Below are 26,618 nucleotides of genomic sequence, written 5' to 3'. Positions count from 1 at the left end.
GGAGACCAAAATGGGGCTTGTTCCTTCCCCACTCTGATCTCTAAGGTACAGCTGTGGGGACCTGCATGAAAACCTCCTAAGCTTACTTTTACCAGCTTAGGTTAAAACTTCCCCATGGTACAAACTATTTTACCTTTTGCCCTTGGACTTTCGCTGCCACCACCAAATGTCTAATACCGGTTACTGGGAATGAGTCCGTTTGGAAATGTCTTTCCCCCAAAAAACCTCCCAAATCTTACACCCCTTTTCCTGGGGAAGGCTTGATAAAAATCCTCACCAATTTGAGTAGGTGAACACAGATCCAAACCCTTGGTTCTTAAGAACAATGAAAAAGCATTCAGTTTCTTAAAAGAAGAATTTTAATAGAAGAAAAAGTAAAAAGAATCACCTCTGTAAACTCAGAATGGTAAATACCTTACAGGGTAATTAGATTCAAAACATAGAGAATCCCTCTAAACCTTAAGTTACAAAAAGACACAAAAACAGGAATAGCCAGTCCATTCAGCACAGCTTATTTTCTCAGCCATTTAAAGAAATCAGAATCTAACACATATCTAGCTAGATTACTTCCTAAGTGCTCCATTCCTCTTCTGTCCCCAGCAAAAGCACCACACAGACAGAGAGCAAGTCTTTGTTTTTCCCTCCCCCCAACTTTTGAAAATATCTTGTCTCCTCATTGGTCATTTTGGTCAGGTGCCAGCGAGGTTATCCTAGTTTCTTGACCCTTTACAGGTGAAAGGGTTTTTCCTCTGGCCAGGAGGGATTTTAAAGGGATTTACCCTTCCCTTTAAATTTATGAGAGGGCTTGTCATGGTAATTCATATGCACCCTTAGTCAATAAGCAAAGACTGCCACTCCATTATTAATGAATCCTTATGCCTGCTTGGAATCCCATTAGCTTCACATTTGTCTCCGGGGTGGCATGTGCATATACAAAGGTGTATATACCACCAACAATTAATCCTGAGTTACAGAAGAGACTTGATGAGCAGATAGTAAATATTCAGATAATAAATAATAATACTACAGACATGGATTAAAGTTTTTGCAGTATACAAATGGAGTTATTACTATTCTGTTTGCATTCCAGTAGCACCCAAGGATCCAAGTAAGATCAGAGCCTCATAGTGCTAGGTGCTCTACAAACATAGTGAGAGATGTTCCCTGCTCCAGAGAGCTCAAGGTCAAACTAGACAAGACAGGCAAAGGGCGGGACAAGAAACAGGGGCAGAGGGAGGTGAAATGAATTGCTGAAGGTCACACTGCAAGTTAGTAATAAAGCCAAGAACTGAACCTACATCTCTTTAATCCTGCTCCAGTGGCCCATTTGTTGGACCAGGCTGTCAAGACAAGAATGCTGCTGTTTGCTGTTAGTGTGTAACAACCCAAATCAGCACCGCAACTTGAAACGTGAGCAACTACTCTTTTTGTCTCTTGGGTCTCAAAGGACAGGCAGACGCTAAGAACTTGGCTACTTTCCCAAGCATGGCACTCAGCGGACAGCTCAGGGAGGAAAACTAACTCAGCCTTGCAATAACTGCATCTTAGAGCTCCTCCCGAGTGAGTGAATAAAATGGACTGCTGTCTTAAAGAAGGCTATGATAAAAGTGGTCAACAAAGCTAGCAAATTAACAGCAGATCAGTGGTTAGAGCACCGGTCTGGGAGACCGGTCTTCAGCTACTTGCTGGATAAGAGACAGATGGATTCTCTTTCGCTTGGTGCTAGGGCAGCGGAGGGCCAAAGTTGCTATTCTGTGTGATTGGGTTGATTGATTTAATCCTAGATTACGCTGAATCAGACAGAGCAGGTGTTTGAACTAGAGATGCCCTCACTGCAATCTAGTGACCTAACCACCAGGCTATGAAAATGCATTTTGTTTCAAAAATAAAAAACTATGGGCTATCCTCGAAAGATTGCAACATTTGACCTGCTCTGTTTTGAACTCTCTTGAACCAGCCATGTGAGTTTTAGCAACTGCTTAGATCAATGAATAAATTGAATCCTTAATGTGTTTAAAACAAAAGAAAAAGATCCCACCCATAACGCTTACAAAACACACAGAGCTGAGCAGAACAGGCTTCATATTATCTATATAATTGAAAGTGTGCTGTGCCAGGCTCAGGCCAGATGACTACAGGACAGTGATCCTATTAGGATCTGGGAAGTGGGTGGGCAAAGCTAAAGGATCCCTCCCAGCCTAAGAGGGGGATCCACAGGACCTTGACACCAAATAAATACGGGGGACAACTAATGAAATAACAGGGATAGGAGTGTGGTCAAAGGATCAAACGAAGGGAACCCAATGGGGATACTGAGCTGAGAACCCTGGACAGCGCCCACTGCTCCTCAAAGGCATCAAGGGAGTCAGTGGACACTGCCCAGAGGAACTCTGCCCGGATACATGAATGGACGGAGGATCGGAAATAGGTCCCACAGTCACAGGAGACTCCATCGGCCAACCTCCTCACTCTGGTTTTATAGATGGCCACTTTAGCTAGGGCCAGGAGGAGGTTGACGAGAAGATACTATGCCTTAGTGGGGTCACGGATAGGGAGTGCATAAATAAAAAGGTGAGGGGAAAAGTGCAGCCAAAAGCATATCAAAATATTTGTGAGGAGCTGGAATAGGGGCTGCAGCCTGGCACACTTGAAGTATATGTGTGCCAGGGTTTCCCTCATGCCACAAAAGGGGCAGGTGTCTTAGATAGGAGTGAACCGCGCCAAGTACATGCCCGTGCTCACAGCTCCATGAAGGAGCCACCAACTGATATCCCCGGCAGGCCTTGGGACCAAGGTGGAATATAGGCTGGCCCACTGGTGCTCCTCACCCTCCAAAGGTGACAGGAGGTCCCGCCATTTTGTATCGGGGTGGGACACGAGGGTGAGGACGTGAAGGGTGTGGAGCACGAGCGTGTATAGATGTTTCCTTGGTTAGGTCTGGAAGCAGATCAGCTGCAGCTTGTGCAGCTGGTTCATGGTGAAGGGGCGGGGGGCGGGTCAGTTGGGTCCACGGGGCAGAGGTCTGATGAAAAGGGCCGGCGGGCCTGGGGTGGAGGGTGGGCGTGGTGTGCCCTCGTGCAGGACCTGGTCGAGGTAAACCCGAGCAGTGGGCGGCAAAGCGGCCCTCACCTCCTGCAGTACACGCCAGGGAGTAGGAGGTCTGGAGAGCTCCATCTGCTGAGTGGGCGTCAGTGTCTCCTGTTGTAGTCCAGGAGATCTCCAACTCTGGTGACTTCTGCCAAGACCAACCTCTGGCGCACCGAGGGGGACTCTGCCACCTGCACCCGGAGCTGGAGGTTGTGTAGCAGGGGATCCGTGAGGAGATCTGCCCCCTCGGTGGCCGCCACAGACCTGGTCATTGAAAGCAGTTTCCAGGTCCAGAGGAGGTGCTGGTAGAAGACCGGCAGCCCAGGTCTCGCAGAAGGATCAGCACACAGGAGGCCAGAAATGGATTTAGCCCTCAGGGGATGCAGAGACTGTGAGAATCTGGTTGGAGGAAGGAAACAGTTGGGTGCGAGCCCTGCACGTCACATAGGGCCGTCCCTTCATTTAAGTGCCTAAATGGGAACTGAGCTCTTCTGAAAATCCAGCTCCACTTGTGGAAGCTGGGCACTGTTGAAGTTGTGGGCTACTTATTCTGCCTCTATTGCCCCTCCTTGGTGGGTAGATGATAAGCAGCACAGCTGGTCAAAAATTTTCCAACAATGTTTTTTTTTTTCAGAGGCGCTTGCCTTTTTGACCAGGGACATCTTCAGGGTGATCCATTTTTTTTTCTTTTTCCAATGAAAAATTGGGAAATGAAATATTTCAGTTTTTTGTTGTTGTAAAATTTCATTTTCTGGGGGAAAATGTCTCACTTTCCTCCTCCCCCCACTTTTTCTAGGGTAAGAAAGTGAGAGAGATTCCTCCCCCCCATACCCAACATAGTGTTTCATCAAAACATCAAAAATGTAATGGAAAATTCTGAACAAAATGAAAACTATTAATTTCTTTCTAAGATTTTCACAAAATATACTTACCTTTTTCTGACCAACTTCAGCGAGCAGGTAGAAGCATATCTCCTCCTGCCAACCATGCACGTCCCTTCTGCATTTATAAATAGTAAATAGCCCTGTGCTGAAGTGTGCAAAGATCACTAAGCTTGATCAATCCATCACTAGTTATTAACCATGCAAGATTAATTACCTGAAAACCCACAGATAAAATGAGTTCAACAACATTTACTGTACCATTCAGCCATTTACCCTTTCTTCATCAATCCCTTTAATGCTATCTGAATAACAATTGCAGCCTGGCTAATAAATGAAGAAGCTGAAATTTTCAAGCTGCTTCTATTAATGAATTAACTTTTCAGGTACTTATTAAAATGACAAATGAACAAGTTGGAAGATAATAAATCTATCTACAATATTAAAGAAGAGAAGGATTGGCTTCCAGCTGTTCCTTTAATTTCCATTTACCTCTATGGCGATCATGCATTATATGCATGCTGGAGACATTGAAGTCAATGGCAAAACTCACGTGAATTTCAACGGGGCCCAAATTTCACCAAGAGAGTTTTGGTGACTTGCTCAAAGTAATACAGCAAACCTGTGCCAGAGCCATGTACCGACCCTACATCTCCTGAGTCCCCGTTCCGTGCCTTAACAATAAGTCTGTCTTCTCTCTCGTGTTTATCTTCTCTTTTAGTTCACCTATCCTGGCTGCTTATTCTTCACCTTGCACACATTATTATACCACACAAATGAAGTAATTAATCAATCTCAACTTCACAATGCTCTAGCTGACGTCCTACTCTTTTCTATTATTATGATGATGAATTAATTGCATTGCAGGAGTGCCCCAAATATGCCAGGTGCTGCTGCACAGATGCACCATTTTACAAGACAAGCAGCAGATCAATGGTGGGAGAGAGAAATAAACATACAGTCAGTATTAATTATTTAAAAAATAGCCACTGCCAGCTCTCACCAACTGCCACACTTCTCCCTTGTTGTGCTTAGCTCATTGTTTATCGGCATTGCAGTGGGACTAGGTCATCTGGAGAAGGGACTTAAAGCAGGAAAGGGCAGCAGCACTAAAATTTATGGATGTATTATGTGAGGAGGCCACCCAGACAATCTGGATTTTAATAAAAACGATTCTGTGTATCAATGATGGTTATACATACATGACTCAGTAGGTTCTGCTCCTACTCCTAATAACATCAATGACAAAAGACTTAGGGATCAACCCTTGAGAGCAGAACTACAGAAAGGCAGTTTCCAGGAGTTTTCTTCAGGGCACCTGGTCTTAAGGATGCTTGAAAAACAGCTCATCAAACCATCAGCCACACCGCATTTCTGTGAGAGAGACAATTTCCCACTTTCCTTTCTGTCGTCTGGCTTACAATTAAGTACAGAAACAGAAAACCTTTAAATCCATATTTTGTGTGTGTGTACTTTGAGTGTAAGCTCTTAGGGGCAGGGATTGTCTTTTTGTTCTGTGTTTATGCAGCGCCTAGCACAATGGGGTCCTGGGGAGGGCAATACAAATAGGTATACATATAATTTATTTGTATAGCTATCATGATTATACACAGTCACGCATAAAATATTCATTTCACGCACTAGTTAGGGGAGATATTACTGAAATAACCAATCGACTTTATAACAGGAGTTATTGATTGATGAAAAGTTTTAAAGAAACTTTATATAGTGGCAATGTGAGCTTTACAGAGATTCCCCTGAATGACAATGGTCAGGTTATAAAGCAGTTTGGTGTTGAAAGACTATAACCACGAAGGGTGAGGTAATACCACAATAACAATAAATTAATTACAGTTACAAAACAATGCAGGGAAAAGAGCGGACACTTCAACAGAAAGCTTCCTTGCTCAAAGTTAGGTCTCTAGGAAAACCACTGGGGTGATGATTCTTAATTGAGCACCAACTACTGTGCTTCTGCATTATCATCATGGCAAATCCTGAAAAGACATAGCCTCCTTGCAGATTGAGCATCACCTGGATTGATGTCCACTATGTCCTCAAGACAGTCTTGCAGGATGTTTAACCTATGTTTGTCATTAGCGAGTTTATCACACCACACGTTTTTGGCACCTATGTGATTGCTGACCGGGTAGCAGAATTCCTTGTTAAACATGCTTCTTAATTCATTGGTCTTCCAGCTACTGGGCTTAGTGAGGTTTAAAATACAAAACTTGGCATGCCTACCAAGCAGCCGGGAGATGTAATTCCCATCATGTAGATGGCACACACAAGCTCTGCTTGAGCTAGCACCTAAAACCAGCAAGCGTGGCTGTGGCCGCAGAGGCAGCAGCTCAGGCTAGCCATCCAAGTACCTGCTCAGGGGATCGAGGGGCGGGGGAGTGTTGTATTTGGGCAACTAGCCCAAGCTGCTGCCCCTGCCCCTGTGGTCACACTGCTATTTTCAGGTGCTAGCTCAAGCAGAGCTAATGCGTGTATGTCTATCCGAGCTAGGAATGACGCCTCCCAGCTGCTGTGTAGATGAACCCTCGGTCACCTTTGAGCTTCCGGGGACAGATCCTCAGCAGGAGTAAACTGTCAGAGATCCACGGCAGTCGATGCATCTACGACATCTGACACCAGCTGAGAACCTTCGCCAATCCCCTGGCTAAATTAGAGCATCATGAAGACTGCTCTTACTTGGACCAGCTGCCAGTGGGTCGAAGAGGTGGATACCACAGCTGGGATCAGTGAGGGATTGGGAAACCCTGGTCATGCCCTTTACTCATCCATACCTTGCTTTAGCAGGGCATCTCTTTAGCAGGAAATTGAGTTAACTGGTAGTGAGAGATAGCTGAAAGAAAGCATGCATGCCTAAGGCAATGAAAGACCATTCATCTTTCAGGTAACACACAATTTATGATGTCACATGAAATTGACAACTTAGCAAAGAGATCAATGAATTAATTAGTGAGTTAGGAGCTAAAGAATTTATCACTGTTTTAACATTTGGTTAGAGTGACATGACTTATTCACAAGTAACATAAATGCTCATTGAGAAGCTACATTCTATTATGTATGTGACTGGAAAAAATGAGGCAGAAATATATTTTGCAGAGTACAGCCAATACACAATGTTAAACAGTCACTATTGTATAAAGATTTGCATTTCAATGCTATTACAGTGCTGCACATTGAATCAATAGCTCCCTGTATAAATAACAGGACATTTCATTGCTAAGAAGGCTGTTCCTAATGATTATTACAATGTCAAATTCAGGATTAATAACATGCAGGGGCCAGTTACACACCAGATGTACTGTAAAATATTCTGAGACGCAGTTTTCATGAGTTATTGACAATGACATGATATTAACAGATTCTAAAGCGATGGAGGGCCAAATCCTTGGCCTTGTCAGGTGTGTAGCCACATTCAACTCACAGATGCTACTTATCTGAATAAAGTGAATATGATTTGATGCTGAATACATTCATTCTGCTCTGGGGATTGAGAGAAAAGTTACAAGGCTCAGTGAAAATGCTCTATTAACCATTTTTTCCATTTTACTTCCTCTTTGTTGTTTTAATATTACATTTAAAAGAATTACACCAAGGACTCCTGCCTTCAAGGAATGTCTTCCTATTAAGCAAAAGGGTCAGGCGTAGCAGTAAACTAGAGCTGCTTATACAATTTTGAAAACCCATTTATTGTAAAACAATTCTGGCTTCTAGATCTTATTTCATTCTCTGCATTCATTCCCTCTCTTTTATTTTCTAGGACACTTACATTATAAGGCCAACTTTATTTATTAAGGGCTCATCTGCTTCAGCTACTTATTCCCATAACTGAAGTCAAAATACTGTATTTTTGACATCATAATTATTTCCACAGCAACCAACTGCGATTTTGCAGATTGACCTCAAGTAGGGGAATAAGCAGCAGGACCAAATGAGCCCTTAAGAAACAATGGTCCTGCCCTTGAAAACAGCGAATGCGGATGAGTCACAGCACAGAATATGATCGTTAAGCAGAATTATTGAAAGTAAATCCAGAATAGCTATTGAAGTCAATGGTGCTATTGCTGCATTTACACTGGTGTAACTGAGCAGGATTTGACCTAACTATGCCGAGATTCATGATTTCCCACAAAACAGCGGTGACAACTACGAACAGATTATGAAAACCCTTCCCTCCAGGAACTCTCCTTTAGCCACACGTGCTTCCAACAACCAGTCATTAATGATTCTGCAAGAGCAAGACTGTGAAAACCGGCACTTCAGAATGCGAGTGGGGTGTATTTCTCAGCACAAGGCTCTACAGGCAGTGCACTCCTTGTCATTGTAGCATGCCTTGGGTGGTGTTAGAAAAGGCACAAGGTTGAGTGACTTTAACAACCCATGGAAATACAATAATCCATTTGAGATACATTGTCCAGAGTGTTTTTTTGATATAAGGAAATAGAATTTATCAGTAACATCAAGGAAAGCATTTATTGTAGTAGGCAAAAGCCAAGAGGAGGAAGGGGTTAATAAACTTCCTTGGCAGGGAGGAAAAATATCTGCAGCCACCCTAAGGGATTAAGATACAACTGTCCACCCTGGAGGGAGGTTTCAGAGTAGCAGCCGTGTTAGTCTGTATTCGCAAAAAGAAAAGGAGGACTTGTGGCACCTTAGAGACTAACAAATTTATTTGAGCATAAGCTTTCATGAGTTACAGCTCACGGACGGTTGGCTGGGCCTTGGAAAGGAAGTGCTGGGGCAGGATTGAGGTCCCTGCTCCCGGAAAGCAGAACGCTCAGGCTGGACCAGAGGCAGAGAGGATGCTGCCAATATGCTCAGCACTGAACAATGGAGGGAAATGGGCTCTGACCCGGGGTGGTAGGTTTGTAGAAATTTTGGTGGTGCCTAGAACCCACCCCCCACCTGCCTAAGGCTCTGGGAAGGAGTTTGGGTGGGGGGAGGAGGTCTGGGGTGCAGGCTCTGGGAGGGAGTTTGGGGGCAGGAGAGGGTGTGTGGGAAGGGGGTGGGGGTGCAGGCTCTGGAACGGAGTTTGGGGATGGGAGGGAGCACGGAGGGAGGGCGTGCAGGCTCTGGGAGGGAGTTTGGGGGTGGGAGGGGGTGCGGAGGGAGGGGTTGCAGGACTGAGGGTTGTGGGGTGGGGCTGAGGGGTTCATGATGCAGGAGGGGGCTCAGGGCTGGGGCAGAGGGTTAGGGTGTAGGGGAATGAGGGCTCTGGCGGGGGATGAGGGTTTGGGAGGGGCTCAGGGCTGGAGGGTGAGGGCTCTGGCTGGGGGTGCGGGCTCTGGGGTGGGGCAGGGCTGGGGATGAGTTTGGGGTGCAGGCAGACTGCCCCAGAGCTGGGGCCAAAGAGGAGGATTCCCCTCAGCTCTCTCCGCGTCGGCAGCAGCAAGCTCTCGGGGAGGGGCCCCCCCCTCCAAGCGCCGGCACCACACTTACCCCCACCACTGTCACTGCACTTGCTCCTAGGGCCCCCTCTCAGGTCCAGGAAGCTCCCGCGCCTCCCCTGTGGTGGGTGCTGGGGGGGAGACAGCTGCCATCACATGTGCGCCTCCTCCCCTCCTGCTGCCCCTCACTGTCGCCTCACTGGGGGTGAGGGATGGGGCTGCCCCTTGTCCAGTGTGGGGCAGGAGCGGTGACTGCGGGTGGGAGGGGGGCCCCTGTGCTGGTGGAGGGTCCCGCTGGAAAATGAAAGGGTCTGAGGGGGGAGGGCAGGCTCAGGGTCAGGCTGGGGGGCACTGGGACCCTGCAGTGGCAGTTGATGCCGGGAGCCAGCATGGAGCTGCAGGGGAGAGGCAGGGACCCTCTGGGGCCTTGGGGAGGTGTGCAGGGGCAGCAAGTGGGGGCTGGGGGACACTCGGAGGAGGTGCAGGGGGACGGCAGGTGGGGCCAGGGGAGAAACCTGGCCCCAAACATTGGTGGAGCTGAGCCCCCGGGCCCTGAATATTGCTGGAGCCCGGGCACCACGGGCCCATACAACTCGCTGCCCCTGCGACCGTAGCCTGTTGTGGGACTCTGACTCTGGCTGGAGCATTCCCAGAAGAACTAAGGGTGTTCTCTAGCGAGAGAACCTTCCAGGGGAGTGAGAAAAAACCTGTGGGGAAGACCTACGACAGTGAGGTGCCTTTGGTGTTTGAAACATGTGAGTGGTCTGCCACAAACCCATCATCTAAATAAGCTCCTCTTTGCGGTGGTACGCACAGCTATGTACATGTAAGGTACTACTGCACCTTTGAGAGCACAGTGGGTTCCCTAGCTTGTCTGCAGGGGTGCTTTCTGGGAGTTAGCTCAAGACAGTTGCAGCTATAGAGCCAATCACAGGATTCTCTTTTAACTTCTCTTTTTTGTTTCCTTTACTCTGAGTCCCCCTTACTTCAGCAGGTACAAACTGATGGAACATCACTGGAGTCAGTGACACGGTGTTACTTTACACCAGCTGCGGATCATCTAGTCCTGAAAGAAGACTCTTGCACTTAGTTTATAGTAAAACATAACATGCCACCTTTAAATACAGTAGAACCTCAGAGTTACAAACACCATAGTTATGAACTGACTGGTCAACCACATACCTCATTGGAACCAGAAGTACACAATCAGGCAGCAGCAGAGACAAAAGAAGAAGCAGCAGCAAATACAGCACAATACTGTGTTAAACATAAATGACTTAAAAAAAAGAAGGAAAGTTTAAAAAAAGATTTGTCAAGGTAAGGAAACTGTTTCTGTGCTTGTTTTATTTAAATTAAGATGGTTAAAAGCAGCATTTTTCTTCTGCATAGTAAAGTTTTAAAGCTGTATGTCATAAATATAAAGGGAAGGGTAAACACCTTTAAATCCCTCCTGGCCAGAGGAAAAACCCTTTCACCTGTAAAGGGTTAAGAAGCTAAGATAACCTCGCTGGCACCTGACCAAAATGACCAAAGAGGAGACAAGATACTTTCAAAGCTGGGGGGGGCGGGGGGCGCAAAAACAAAGGGTTCTCTGTCTGTATGTTGCTTTTGCTGGGACCAGAGCAGGAATGCAGGTCAGAACTCCTGTAAAGGGTTAATAAGCAATCTAGTTAGATATGTGTTAGATTCTGTTTTGTTTAAATGGCTGATAAAATAAGTTGTGCTGAATGGAATGGATATTCCTGTTTCTGTGTCTTTTCGTAACTTAAGGTTTTGCCTAGAGGGATTCTCTATGTTTTGAATCTGATTACCCTGTAAAGTATTTACCATCCTGATTTTACAGAGGTGATTCTTTACTTTTTCTTTAATTAAAATTCTTCTTTTAAGAAACTGATTGCTTTTTCATTGTTCTTAAGATCCAAGGGTTTGGGTCTGTGTTCACCTATGCAAATTGGTGAGGATTTTTATCAAGCCTTCCCCAGGAAAGGGGGTGTAGGGCTTGTGGGGATTTTGGGGGAGAAGAGGTTTCCAAGTGGGCTCTTTCCCTGTTATATTTGTTAGACGCTTGGTGGTGGCAGCAATAAAGTCCAGGGACAAAAGGTAAAATAGTTTGTACCTTGGGGAAGTTTTAACCTAAGCTGGTAAAAATAAGCTCAGGGGGTTTTTCATGCAGGTCCCCACATCTGTACCCTAGAGTTCAGAGTGGGGAAGGAACCTTGACACTGTATTAAGCCAAGGTTTAGTTGTACACTTTTGAAAGAACCATAATGTTTTGTTCAGAGTTACGAACATTTCAGAGTCGCAAACAGCCTCCGTTCCTGAACTGTTTGTAACTTGGAGGTGCTATTGTGACTCTTGTCATGACTAGGAGAGGAATAGAACTTTAAAAATAACAAAAACTCCAACCTCTGTGTAAAAAGCCTACAGAGAAAAGAAATATATATAACAGAAACACCATTGAGAGAACACATGGAAAAGCACAGATTACTCCAGCCTCAATTTAGCAAAACTATATTGCTAACACTTGGGCCAAACCTCAGATAGTTCTGAGTTTGGCTCAGATTCATAGATTTGTAGATTTTAAGACCAGAAGGGACCATTAGGTCATCAAGTCTAACCCCCGGCACATCACAGGCCATAATATTTCACCCAGTTACCATTATATGGATCCCAATAACTTTCATTGTCTAAAGCATCTCTTACAGAAAGGCATCCAGACATGATCTGAAGACAAGAGATGGCGAATCCACCACTTCCCTTAGTTATGGTTAATCAACCTCACCGTTAAAAATGGGTGCCTTATTTCTCATTTAAATTTCTCTACCTGTTACTTTATATTTGTGCACTGCCTATTTGTGCACTATTTATAATAGTGACCTGAACTTAGTTGGACCCTCGGCATTACCAGAATAAATATAATAAATATTAATAATAGCTCTGAAATACACAATGTGCAGCAAACTGGCAAACAACAATCTTTCCCCTCAAATATCACTCCTGGGATTTATTCTAATGTGTGAAATTGTGATAGCATTTGAAAAGATCGCTCTCTGGAAATTATTGCAGGTGTCGTCTTTGACCATTTCTTGCCTGCCAGAAAAAAAATCATAAAATAAAATACTACACATAAGCAACCAGAAGAATTATTAGGCTTGGTCTACAACAAAAGCAAATGTAATCATTGGAGTTGACAAATTAAGCCAAGGATGCAAATGGTTCAACCTGAGTTGAAAATAAACTGTTTTCTGCTATTTGCAAAATTGACCCCGAGAACTAATTATGTAACCTGGGAGTAAATGTCAATAAATTCAGCTGCATTGAATACAGCCAGGAGGGAAATAAATTGCTGGGGTGCTAGCTGCACTCATCTGAATCTGAGGTCTCCGTCCACCACCAAGTGAGATGTCCACATTTATTGCACAGAGGAACCATGCATAATTGGTTTACCCTGATTTCATATTCGATAAAAACCTTGTGCTAAATTATTTCCATCTTTAATTACAAGCAGAATGGGGTGAAGCGCACTGCAGGTTTATTTCAGAGCCCTTTATTTTAGTAATTCTTGATGGATAAATCTTGATTTTCTCTATCCCAGCAGTCTCCAAAGAAGTTACTGTATTTCTTTTACCTCATTGTTTTAGATTGTCCAGCCTCACAAGATGGAGAGTTCAAATTCCTTGGAGGTTTTATTTAACATCACATCTCATCTCAGCACAGCTTCTCTCAGTGCCTGTGAAAAGTTGATCTGATTTGACTTTTGCCACCTTTTATTATTTCTGGGTGAAGAAATCCGTGATCCTTCAAGCAGTTGTGTTGGTCAATCAACCAGTGTAGCTCCTTCTTCCTTTCCTAGATTAGAAGGTGCTGCTGTGTTGCTAGCGAAAACACTTTTGGCAGGAGACACAACTCTGAGATCTTGCATGCTGAAAGTTATTAAAGTTCCCGTGGTACTTTGCGTAAGAATGGGGCAATTACCAAACTCCAATTTGAGTAACAACATTCAGCCTAAATTTTAAACATGGATCTAAGCTTGTACTTGTGCCTGGAATTTTAATAAACCAACACAAATAAGTAAAAATCCAGCCACACTATTTCAGTTAAATACAGAATTAATTATTTCCTCATCCTAGGTACCAATTAAGCAAGGTGCTTAGGTATGAGCTTAACCTTAAATGTGTCATTAATTCATTTGACCTCAGCGGAACTACTCATGTGCTTAAATCTAGGGATCCTTATAGTGTTGTTGTGTTCTGTTAATCATGTGATGTATTTCACCCCAGAGATGAAACATTTCAACTGTAGATTAGGCTCAATATAGGGGTAACTGAGTAAGATTCTCTGTCCTGAAAGGAGGTCAGACTCGTGGTTTAATAGTTCCTTCTGGGCTTAAAATCTATGAATGAAAAAAAAATCTATGAATCTAGATAAAATGAGTCTCACATATAAGCCTCATAGTATTGCTGGAGCTGAGACAGCAGGAAATGGCCTATAATTTGTAAACTGGCTTTCAAAGCCCTTTGAGATACTTCCAGTTGAAAGCCTCATTGGAAAAGCAAATGATTATTAGAACTGGTAAATACTGAAAAAGATTTTCATTAATAGTCATTTGAACTTTGGCTACATTCATGCCTTCGTGTTTTCCTTTCTGCTACCATTCAGGTGATTTGAGTTCTACCAGCACAAATACTCAGCAAAAGTAACTGTAATCCTTCCACATTTGAATATGTGCACAAAGCAATTTCTATTTCAGTAAGTGTTGACACCAGAAACCTGATTGTGAATCAAGCTCATTCAATCAGAGAACCAAAATATTGCCATATGATCAAGTCAGACTAAAGCAAGGGGGCTCAGTTTCAGATTTCAAATAGCAAGCCAGAGGATAGATGAAGTTTATGAAAAAAAGTTGTCAAATATTTTGAATAGAAAACAGATTAAGAAAACTGCAAATTTGCTGCCATACAAGCCACAGAAAAAAAATGTCAAGTATCAGAGGGGTAGTCGTGTTAGTCTGGATTTACAGAAGCGGCAAAGAGTCCTGTGGCACCTTATAGACTAACAGACGTATTGGAGCATAAGCTTTCGTGGGTGAATAGCCACTTCGTCAGATGCATGTAGTGGAAATTTCCAGAGGCAGGTATAAACATGCAAGCAAGAATCAGGCTAGGGATAATGAGGTTAGTTCAATCAGGGAGGATGAGGCCCTCTTCTAGCAGTTGAGGTGTGAACACCGAGGGAGGAGAAACCGCTTTTGTAATTGGCTAGCCAGTCACAGTCCTTGTTTCATCCTGAGCTGCTGGTGTCAAATTTGCAAATAAATTGAAGCTCAGCAGTTTCTCTTTGAAGTCTGGTCCTGAAGTTTTTTTGCTGCAGGATGGCGACCTTTACATCTGCTATTGTGTGTCCAGGGAGGTTGAAGCATTCTCCTACAGGTTTTTGTATATTGCCATTCCTAATATCTGATTTGTGTCCATTTATCCTTTTATGTAGGGACTGTCCAGTTTGGCTGATGTACATAGCAGAGGGGCATTGCTGGCACATGATGGAGTATATTACATTGGTGGACGTGCAGGTGAATGAACCGGTGATGGTGTGGCTGATCTGGTTAGGTCCTGTGATGGTGTCGCTGGCGTAGATATGTGGGCAGAGTTGGCATCAAGGTTTGTTGCATGGATTGGTTCCTGAGTTAGAGTTACTATATGTGGTGTGTAGTTGCTGGTGAGAATATGCTTCAGGTTTGCGGGTTGTCTGTGCAGGTTGTCTGTTGGCCTGCCTCCCAAGGCCTGTGAAAGTGAGGGATCATTGTCCCGGGTGGGTTGTAGATCACTAATGATGCATTGGAGAGGTTTTAGCTGAGGACTGTATGTGACGGCCAGTGGAGTTCTGTTGGTTTCTTTCTTGAGCTTGTCTTGCAGCAGGAGGCTTCTGGGTACACGGCTGGCTCTGTTGATCTGTTTCCTTATTTCCTCGTGTGGGTATTGTAGTTTTGAGAATGCTTGGTGAAGATCCTGTAGGTGTTGGTCTCTCTCTGAGGGGCTGGAGCAAATGCGGCTGTACGTCAGCACTTGGCTGTAGACAATGGATCATGTGGGGTATCCTGGGTGGAAGCTGGAGGCATGAAGGTAGGCATAGTGGTCGGTGGGTGTTCAGAAAAGGGTGGTGTTAACGTGACCATCACTTATTTGCACCGTTGTGTCTAGGAAGTGGACCTCCTGTGTAGATTGGTCCAGGCTGAGGTTGATGGTGGGGTGGAAGCTATTGAAATTGTGGTGGAATTCTTCCAGGGTTTCCTTCCCATTGGTCCAGATGATGAAAGTGTCATTAATGTAGCGTAGGTAGAGAAGGGGAGTGAGTGGATGAGAGCTGACGAAGCGTTGTTCCACGTCAGCCATAAAAATGTTGGCATATTGTGGGGCCATGCAGGTGCCGCTGGTCTGGAGGTATATATTGTCACCACATTTGAAATAATTGTGCATGAGGATAAAGTCACAGAGCTCAGCAACCAGTTGTGCTGTGGCATCATCAGGTATACTGTTCGTGACAGCTTGTATTCCATCTGTGTGTGGGATGTTTGTGTAGAGAGCCTCTGCATCCATGGTGGCTAGGATGGTGTTTGCTGGAAGATCACCAATGCATTGTAGTTTTCTCAGGAAATCAGTGGTGTCACGGAGATAGCTGGGAGTGCTAGTGGCGTAGGGTCTGAGTAGAGAGTCCACATATCCGGACAGTCCTTCCGTGAGAGTGCCAATGCCCGAGATGATGGGGCGTCCAGGATTTCCGGGTTTGTGGATCTTAGGTAGTAGATGAAATAACCCCGGTCGGGGCTCTAAGGGTATGTTGATTTGTTCCTGTGTTAGTGTAGGGAGTGTCCTGAGTAGATGGTGCAGTTTCTTAGTGTATTCCTCAGTGGGATCTGAGGAAAGTGGCCTGTAGAACTTGGTATTGGAGAGTTGTCTGGCAGCCTCCTTTTGGTAGTCAGACCTGTTCATGATGACAACAGCACCTCCTTTATCAGCCTCTTTGATTATGATGTCAGGGTTGTTTCTGAGGCTGTGGATGACATTGCGTTCTGCACGACTTAGGTTATGAGACAAGTGATGTTGTTTTTCCACTATTTCTGCCTGTGCATGTCGGCGGAAGCATCCTATGTATAGGTCCAGACTGTCATTTCGACCCTCAGGAGGAGTCCATGTGGAGTTCTTCTTCTTGTGCTGTTGGTGTATCAGTGTGTTGTTCAGTGTTATCTTGAAAGTATTCTTTGAGTCGGAGACGGCAACAGTGGCGTATTAATGCCTAGGCCGACAAATTTGCAGGGGCGGCAAATTTATAATAGCAGTCAGAGGCTGCTTCCCCCGGCGCCAGTTTGCATCCTCCGCCCCCGGCCCCGCCCCAACTCCACTCCTTCCCCGGCCCCTCCCTGCCCCTATTGGTCCCCTTCCCCAAATCCCCGCCCTGGCCCCGCCTCCTCTCCTGAACGTGCTGCGTTCCCTCTCTTCCGCCTCCTTCACGAACCAGTTTTGCACACAAGCACTGGCAGGGAGCGGGGAGAAGCAGGACCTGGCGGCGTGCTCACGGGAGGAGGCAGAGGTGGAGCGGAGGTGGGCTGGGGCGGGGAGCTGGGGGGCGGGCGGCAATTATTTCAGTGCTTAGGGGAGGCAAAATCATTAATCCGCCACTGGACGGTGAAAGTAGGCTTCCAGATCACTGCAGAAATGTATCATGTTTGTGGGGGTGGCGGGGCAGAAAGAGAGTCTCCGAGATAGGACAGACTCTTCTGCCAGGCTAAGTGTGTAGCTGGATAGATTGACGATACTGCTGGGTGAGTTAGGGGTACCACTGTTGTGGCCCCATGTGGCAGGTAGGATTTTAGACAGCTTACAGTCCTTTTTCCTTTGTAGAGAGGTGAAGTATATAATGTAGATCTCCTGTCTTATTTTAGTAAAGTCCGTTTGTATGGAAGGTTGGTTATTTATGAGAGCCTCCAGTTGGAGAGTTCTTTTTGATGTTTTCCTGTTTGCTGTATAGGATGCTCATCAGGTGGTTCCGCAGTTTCTTTGATAGTGTGTGGCATAATCTCTCCCTGTGGTCTGTGCAGTATGTAGATAGCAATGGATTTTTCACCTTCAGTCCATTAGGCATGATGTCCATCTGTTTGCATTTGGAAAGGAAGATGATATCTGTCTGTACTTGTGCAAGTCTCTTCATGAGGTTGATGGATTTCCACTCCATATGGCTAAATGCAGTGCCTTGCATGGTGTCAAGTATCAGAGGGGTAGCCGTGTTAGTCTGGATCTGTAAAAGCAGCGAAAAGTCCTGTGGCACCTTATAGACTAACAGATGTTATCAAAAAGATGATACAGTGTTTGAGTAAATTACACATTATGAATTATTCACTTGATTCTAGTCATCATCATTGTTCCAAAGGAAAAACAAAATAAAACAATTTATTTTTTCAAAAAACCAGTCAAGGCTGCTAAGCGACAAGTGAATGATTACCTATCACAGTGTTACCAAAATCTAAGCACCTAAAAGAAAGAAAAAGATTAGTTAAGGGCCTCATAAATCTCACACAGCTATTAAAATAATAAACACATTATTCTTAACAAATATAAATAAATGCATTTTTCATTATGACACACTTAAAATATGTATTTCTTTATTCTTAACAGCAATGTGTTTTATTATTGTGCAGAGAATGTAAAATTTATGATTCCCTGAATTTTATTCATTTCCCTGCTTTCAAGAGTTTGTGCTATGTAAATGGTGTGATTGGTAACTACATTTGATGTCACTTAGCAACCTTCATTGATTTTTTTGAATGTAGTTTCTTGGAATTTCCCATGTTTTTTTTCAACCCCAAGTTTTCCTTTTCTTGAGGTAAATGAATACACAGATTTTCAGAGGGTAAATAAACAGGATGGACGGGGGGGCTCACCAGATTATAACATGGAAGGAGTCAGTAGCACCTGAGTCCTACCTTGTGCAATGCACACCTGCAAAAATTTAGGCACTGAGTGAGTTTAGGCACCCACGGGGTTCAGCAGCAGCTGAGCGGGGGTTTTGTGAATCCCAGGGGGCCCTGATTCTGGGATTTAGGTGCCTAAAGTAGCAGATAGGCAGCTAAATCCTTTTGTGAATCTGGCCCACTGAGTATAACATTACATGTGTGTCTAAGTGTGGGGCTCACAAAGTTACCTAAGTGCCTAACTTCCACTGAAACTGAAGAAGCCTAAATACTTTACTGAATCCCACACTAAGAGTCTGAAGGGTGCGGAGACTAAGCTAGCCTTGAACACACATTCAGCAGAGCATAAACTCATGCCAAATTTCAATAAATAATGCTAAAAAAGTGTATAGCCAATTAAGCTTCAGCCCCAAGACTCAGACACTGATAGCCCAGTCAAGACTCTTCCAGCTAAGTCATGGATTCGATCTGTGCCTCACTTACCCAATAAGAGAAATGGGATATTTTCAAAGGCTCTCCAAGCACTGCACAAAGGTGGGGTAAGCATTTTGGGCCAAACTCTTATCTCGTATGCATTAGCAGAGCTCAGCTGACTTCAGCAGACCCATGTCTATTTACAGCTGCAGGAAACTTGGCCAACTCACTCTGTGGGAGAGATCCGAAGCCGAATGAAAACAAGAGGAACCTTTCTATTGACTTAATGGGCTTTGGATCAGGCCCCATACTACATATGGCCTAAGTGCAGAAAATCAAAGCAATCTGTATGAGAATGATTGTGGTTTTGTGGATATGAAATTTGGGGGGCCAGCACCTCAGAGTTCCTTGAGTTCCCACAAGCCTTGTATATAACCTTTTGTAAGTGTTTTGAAATTAACACAGAGTTTAATGACGTGCCCACCCTCATATCAAAGGAAGATTTTGGCAGAGAATTCACAAGATTCTGGAGCTTCATTTCATTTTTCTGAAAAGTCGGCCTGGCAATTTTTGAGGTGATCAATGAAAATATTCTCCGTGGCCCTGTTTTATTTTTTTCTCCATCAGCTTATTTATGAGTCAGTCTAATTTCCAAATAACAAAGTTTTCTGGCATAACATGATTGTATGGTGCAGACATAGGGACACAAAGGAAATTTCGATGGTTTCTTAAAATGTAAATAGTAAATAATTTAAGCAGAGCTGGTTAAAAATAGAAAACTTTTTTTGCAAAAAATAATTTGTTTTATTCCATATGTTTTGAAAAGTAAAGACTTTTCATTCATGTGAAATTTTCATGATTTTTTAATAAAAACATTCATTTTTGAAATGTATGTTTTTTCCCCATTCACCCTTTTATTTTTTTTGTCTTTCTATTTTGCCATAAAAGAAGGGGGAAATAAAAGAGGGAAACGGGGAGAAAGGAATGAAAAAAATCAGGGGGGAAACCCAAAACACAGCTGCATTTATTGTTTTTCAATTTAGTCAAAATAGCCACAAATTTTATCCCCCTAAAAGATCTTTCGAAAATTTCTGAGGTTGAAAAAGGGGAAATTTGAAATGAAAAAAAAAATCTGTTTCAAAAATTTCAACGGAGTTTCATTTGAAAACCTTCAGTTTCAAAAACCAGTCACTGAAATTGCTCAGATGATTGGCACACATCCCAACTGTCAATGAGACAGGCATGGGTGGCAGATATCATAGACCATAGACCAGGCTGTGCCTCCCCAAAACCCCGCCCATGCTCTGCCCCCAGGCTCTTTCCCACAGTGCAATTCCTTCCTGCTCTTCCATAGTAGCCCAGGCAGAAGGGGAGGGGCTGGGGGCTAGCCTCCCCCTATAGCCAGTTCACCGGCCACCCACGGAAACAGGCCCTAACTCTTCAAAGCAGCTGGATTATTTGAGACTTGTTTTGTTTTTTTATTTATCAGAGTTTCATTAAGGGGGAAAATTAGCCTGACAACAGGACCTTAGTTACAGCTTTAAGTACAGCCAGGCCATGAGCAGAGCACACTCCTGTGAAGCCAGGCTAGCACCCTGCTCCTCGGGCTGCAAAGTCCAGCCCTTTTCCAGGGAGCATGAGGGGAGCACTAGGAGCTCCACTGAGCGGTGAAGGGAGTGTGTGGAAAGTGCTATCCCTACCAAGCCTGCCATGACGAGCACCTCATGGAGCCCATGGTGCTGGGAGAGGGAGGTCTTTGCCAACAAGCCCTATTACCCTGAGGCCCCCATTCTAACAAGTAAGGGTCCCACAATCCCTGTTCCTGCCCAGGTTCCCTGCCCTCCCCATTCCGACCCCACAAGCTGCTTCAAACCCTTTCTTACTCAGTCACCATTCTGATCCTTGAGGTCCCCTCCCAATCCACCTCCCCACTTCAGGTGTGCCCCCCAGCCCCTAACCCTCTTTCCTGCCTGGCCTCCCCACCAAGCCCCCTGAATCCCCTCATCAGAGAACCCGCATACCTGGGGTGTCTAGCAGGGAACATGGGGTCCCTGCGGTGGGCTCTCTCTCTGCTGCCTGCAGTTGTCCCTACTTCCTGTCCCTACTTCCCCGCATGAGCACAGACGTCACTCTGCAGAAAACGCCAGCAACAGCACAACCTAGTGCAGCCACTCAGGCTGACCCACCAGAGCCCTGTGGCTGCCAAGGGTGCGGCTAATTCCCAGGGGTGGATCCATTGTAGATGTGGGTGGGGCTTCCTGGCAATCAGGGATTCCAGGCACAAGCCTACCGGGGCTAGTGCTTATTCACACTCTGGATCTCCGGGCCTCCCTGATGCTTAGAGGTTTAGTTCAAGCTCCCTTCCTCACCTGACAGCATGGTTCGATCTCTCCGATTCCTTGCCTCCATTTGAACTCTGCCCTCCCTCCACATATACTCCATAGCTGCCTGACATGGCAGAGGTCTGCCCTTGTGTGTGCATGAATTCCAGCACACCGGTGTCTCAGGAGCATCATGCTTTTTCATAATTTCCTTTTCGTCTTCCACTGAGGCTTTAATGAGGGTCAGTTTAGCTTTACCAGTGTTGTGACGACACTATTCAGTGCCTAGGTGGACAAAGTACAGGAATGTTTGTGCTCGCTCTGTAGGGAAAGGATATTTTCAATACTCATTATTGGGGAAGTGAATGAATTACAATGTGGGACCTATAGCAGGAGTCTGCACTGGGGCTTCAGGGTCTTTGACCCGCAATGTGGAAGCTAGTGAGTAATGGAGAAAGTGTGCGCACGATCTATATTATATCCAGGGGTGACAGTGAGGCGGGCCAGGCTGGTACGGTTGAAAGGGCCCGGGGCTCCGGACGCCACTGCGGTAGTGGCAGCAGCAGCGGCTGGAGCCCCAGGCCCTTTCAACCGCTGCTGGAGCCCTGGGCGGCGCGGGCCAGTCAGTGTGGACGGGCTGGCTGGGCCGCTGACCCCCCCAGCCCTGCCCTTTCTGCCCGAGGCCCCACCCATTCCGGGTGGGGGGGGCGGCGGGGCCGAAGCCAGCCCCCGTACCGGTAAGTTTTCAATGTTACTTTCACCCCTGATTATATTGGTATAAAATGTACATCCCTCACAAGGATTTTGAATGAATTAATTCATTAAAGTTCGTAAAGTGCTTTGAGAGCCTCTCATGTACTATCATCACTGCGACAAATAACTCACTAAGATTTTCAGAAGTCTTAGACAGCCTCAGAAGAGTATCCATGCTTAGCATTGTACAATCAGGTATATTACAAAAGGGCTTTATTCCTTCTTCTGAAATGTTTATCGCTGATCACTATCAAGCAGAGGGCACGAGACTCAATGGACTATCGCTCTATTGCACTGTGGCAATTGCTGTGCTATCCCATTGCATGTACCATCATCCTGACCTGATTACATTCTATCCTCTTCCTTGTTCACCTACCTGATTTAGGGATAGGATCCTGAAGCTAATCTTTCAGCTGTCTGGAGACAGAAGACATGGGGTCACCCCATGATACCATCATCTGTAATCTTTGACAGCAGGTCTTAAGGTATTTTTGACCTCCAGCAGATGGAAACAACTCTGTTTGCAGAGTTGGCAAAAAGTTAGCTAGAGAGTGAGGATAACTGAAGTGAAAGGGCAGTGTTTTGAGCTTCATTTGCTAGATAATCTCCAAGTTCCTTAAAGACTGTTTCCAAGACATTGGTATCAAAATAGCCTTTTTATTTAAAAGTGCACTTTTTCTCCCATTGAAATTGCAGTTTGAGGAGTAGTTTAACTCCCACCAACCATTGCCTAGACTGCTTAAAACAACACAGTCTGTTCCTTTCATCTTGAAATCTATCATCACTAACTACAGGATCTCTTTTCTCAGCTTTTACCTGAATACATGTCATGTTTTTGCCCTTGAGCTGCAATATCATGAGCATCTCTCTGGCTCCTTGTTATCCCTGTAGTTTCTTACCAGATTAGACTGCTTGTGCAATGAATGCCAGTCTTTCACAAGAACTCTGGGGAAGTTCAGACCTGGTCAGGAATTTTCCATCAAATACCTACAGGACAATGTTAATTTCTCCAGATTTTTTCAATGTTCCTTCAGGAAATATTCCAAATGGAAACATTTTGGTATGTTGAACTGAATCAAAGCATTTCATTTTGGATCAGTTAACATTAATCTGTGTCCACCTACACTGCTGCAGGGCCCCAGAGGAGGTGTAGTTTAGGAGCCTTGCACCTCCATTCTCCCTATGGGCCTGGCTTCCTGGCTGGACTACATCTCCCATGATGCACCACAGACTCCCATGTGGCTGAACTGTCATGCTGCATCATGACCAAGGGACTTCATGGGAGATGTAGTCTGGCCAGGGAGCCTAGCCCATAGAGAATAAGGACATAATGCATCTGAACTACAACATCCATGAGGCACTAGGTCAGCTCTGGCAGAGGCAATTCAGTGTCATACCACATTGAAACGGAATGTTTCAATGCTTCCAGATAAACATTTATTGGAACTTTCCATTCACCCAGATCCAGGTCAGATTCTCAAGAACTCAGCACCCACAACTGGTTTTCAAAAGAGCTGACTTCTGATTTAGTCAGATATTCAAGAGTGCTCAGTACCCCACAGCTCCCAACATGCAGAGCGCTTTGGAAAATCAGGTGCTCACTGCATGCTTGAATTGCATGCATTGATGGAATTATGGACCTTTGGGTTCCTTGAGATGCATATTCCTATTTATCCTGAATTAGGGATATTGTTTCCCATTTCAACCCTAGATCATTATTTTCAGCTTTTGTCACCAGGCTGGCCCTGTTTCTTGGGCTTCACCCAAACTATTTGCTTTCATAAAGGCTCTTTGGTATGAGGGGACTGCATATCTACCATTACTTGGATGACTGATTACTTCAAATTTATTCCTAACCAGAATTTATGATAGCTGGATACAGTTTAGCATTAGAGAGCTACAATTGTGTATTGAAGAAAACTACGAAGAAATGTCTTCCCATTGCAATCCCATCAGTATATTTCAACCTAGAGAAGGGAAATGCAAGTCAAGATTTAAGACAAAGTTACTTGTCTTGTTCACAGCAGAACAGTAAAGGCTTCTTATTTTCTACAGGTCAGCTATAGCTCATAGTCTCTTGCCTATTCCTATAATTTTATACAAGAATCCTAGAACTACTTCCTTAGGACCACTGGATCCAAAGAGAACAGGTGTCTGAAGGGATGGGCCATTCATCTCTAGAATCATTCATTCAATCTACAGCAGGCTGAACTGAAACATTTTACCACTTTATGGTTGTTTGGTGGCTTTTGTGAAATGAGTTAGCAGTCTTAGTCCAAATTTTGTTGGGCATATATTTGAATCACAAAACCTACCATCATACTGGCATTTATTTGTATCCTGCATAGTAAGTCTCCTCTGAGAGGTCAAGGAGACTGAAATATCCTCTCACCTTCCTACCCTCCCACCTCCCTTCCTACTTGTGTTTCACTTAAGTTATATGAGAATATGCTATTTAAAAAAAATCAAAGAAAAACAAAAACAAAGAACATTGTTTTCAATAGCAAAATCAGCCACGTAGTCTGTAGGCCAGTGTTCTCAATGTTTTCAGGTTGACAATTCCTTATTCAAAGTAAAATATGTTCAACCCCCACCCCTCACATTTACTATAAAAGAAAGAGTAAATAAACATATGAATGATAACAATGCTAAGCCTATATAATTGATTTGTGTGTGTGTTTTGAGAGGCTGACAGAGGATACTCGACCTGGAAGGGTCAGGTTGTGCAGGGAAGTGGCGAATAAGATCCTTGCTTAAGAGTGTAATGAACTTTTCAGCACATTGCCTCTTCCCCCCCCCGCCCCCGCCAATTGCCCTTTGTGACTCTCCCCCCACCCCCAGGCTTGCAACCCAATGCTTGAGGAACACCATGAACCCCACCTGCCATGCCTGCCAGGAAATTGGGTAGGCCCTAAAGAAACAGCATTACCCACGTAATGTTCACCTACTGGAACTATGTATGAAGCTATATCACACTTTTTAAAATACACTCTGCCTTGCAGATGCTGTTATGTGCTGAAAGATATTTCATTGTTTACCATACTCTGTTTACAAATATTCTCTATATATGTTGGCTAACAATAATTAGTTTCCATATTTCACTGAATGTAATTCAGAAAAAAAATGTTTATTTAACACATTAAGTAAATGATAAGAATGCAATTTAGGATTTGCATTTTCTGTTCTGTCAATATTTTTGTTTATAATTTGGATTAACTGTAGAAAAAATCCAAGCAAAGCCTCTACATAAATTGCAGAGCTATGCTTTAGTGATGGTATAACAAAGTTTGTCAGGAATGTGCCACAAACATTTAGAGAAACTGAAGTGGAAACAAAGAATTCATATGCACACAGCTGCAGGCCTGACTCAGTGCTCGAATTACAGGAGGGCTTAGGGGAGGGAGTAGGCCCTGTTACCACTTTTATGGGCTACCTCATTTCTGCCTTATGTCCCCCCCTTACTTCTCACTACTGTTTAAATTAAAACAAGCCCCTTAACAGTCAGAACCCCTTATTTTTCCCCCATAATTCAACCACTGGCCTCACTGAACTTGCAATTGCATGTTGGAAAGGAGACAAGAAAGAAAAGATGGGGAGAAATGCAAAGACACCACCACTGGGGGCAGGGGGAAATGCCAAAAGGGGTTTTAAAACGATTTTACAAACAATTTTCCGTGGTTTGAGAACCTATTTTGGTTTGTTTCCTTCTCTTCCCATTTATTGGATATTTACATTACAATATGAATATCATAATTATGCTGTAATGATCCTGCTGACTAATGACAACACTACTCCTGCTTCCAGAGTTCCCCACTGAATGAGCTGAAGGGAAAGAACTGGGCCCTAGGTCATTCTGGGAGGGCCATATGCCCAGTGCAGCATCTAGCCAATAGAGAGCTCTATGACACCAAGGGTGAAATCCTAGCCCCAACAAAGTCTATGGTAGAACACCCATTAACTTCAGTGGGACCAGGATTCCACCCTGAGTAACATGGAGAAAGCAGAGACACTCAGAGGACTGAAGGAATCAGGGATAACAATGCATGTCAAGCCTATGAACTGGCTGAGAAGGAAAGCCAGGTATCATAGAATCATAGAATATCAGGGTTGGAAGGGACCTCAGGAGGCCATCTTGTCCAACCCCCTGCTCAAAGCAGGACCATCCCCAATTTTTGCCCCAGATCCCTAAATGCCTCCCTCAAGGATTGAGCTCACAACCCTGGGTTTAGGAGGCCAATGCTCAAACCACTGGGCTATCCCTCCCGCCAGGTAGCAGGCATTGTGAAAGCTGGGACAGGGATGGTAATGGAGAATCTAGGAGCCAAGTGGAGAAGCAGCCTATTTCTAGCAGGGGGCCCACACTGTCTGCATCAAAAGGACACAGGGGGAACATCCTGAAGAACTGGAGGTGTGAGAGAAGTGTGTGTTTGGACAATGGGAAGACAACATAGAGGGGAACAGTCAGAAACTATCATGATGGGCAGCAATCCATGAACAGTGGTGCAGATTGCAAAGACATGGGAGAGTTTTCAACCGCAAAGAGAAGAGATAAATCAGAGACAGAACAGAAATTAGAGGGGGAATAGAGATAACTTACTCGACTTGGTTAGGTGGGGAGATCTTTGCCTGCACTTGAAGACCTTTCCAAGGAAAATTTTCCAGGCAAATCCACAGGGAATTTTGCACCCAAAAAGAATGGATCATGGGGCCCTTTGACAGGATTGCAGCACAAGTTGGTACAGGTAAAAATGGACAAAACACCTGCCTCCCAGCAGGTAACCCCCTAAAGAAATGGTCT

This window comes from Chelonia mydas, chromosome 4, assembly GCF_015237465.2.
Source record: "Chelonia mydas isolate rCheMyd1 chromosome 4, rCheMyd1.pri.v2, whole genome shotgun sequence".
Lineage (NCBI taxonomy): Eukaryota > Metazoa > Chordata > Testudines > Cheloniidae > Chelonia > Chelonia mydas.
Note: the sequence above shows the minus strand (reverse complement) of the source record.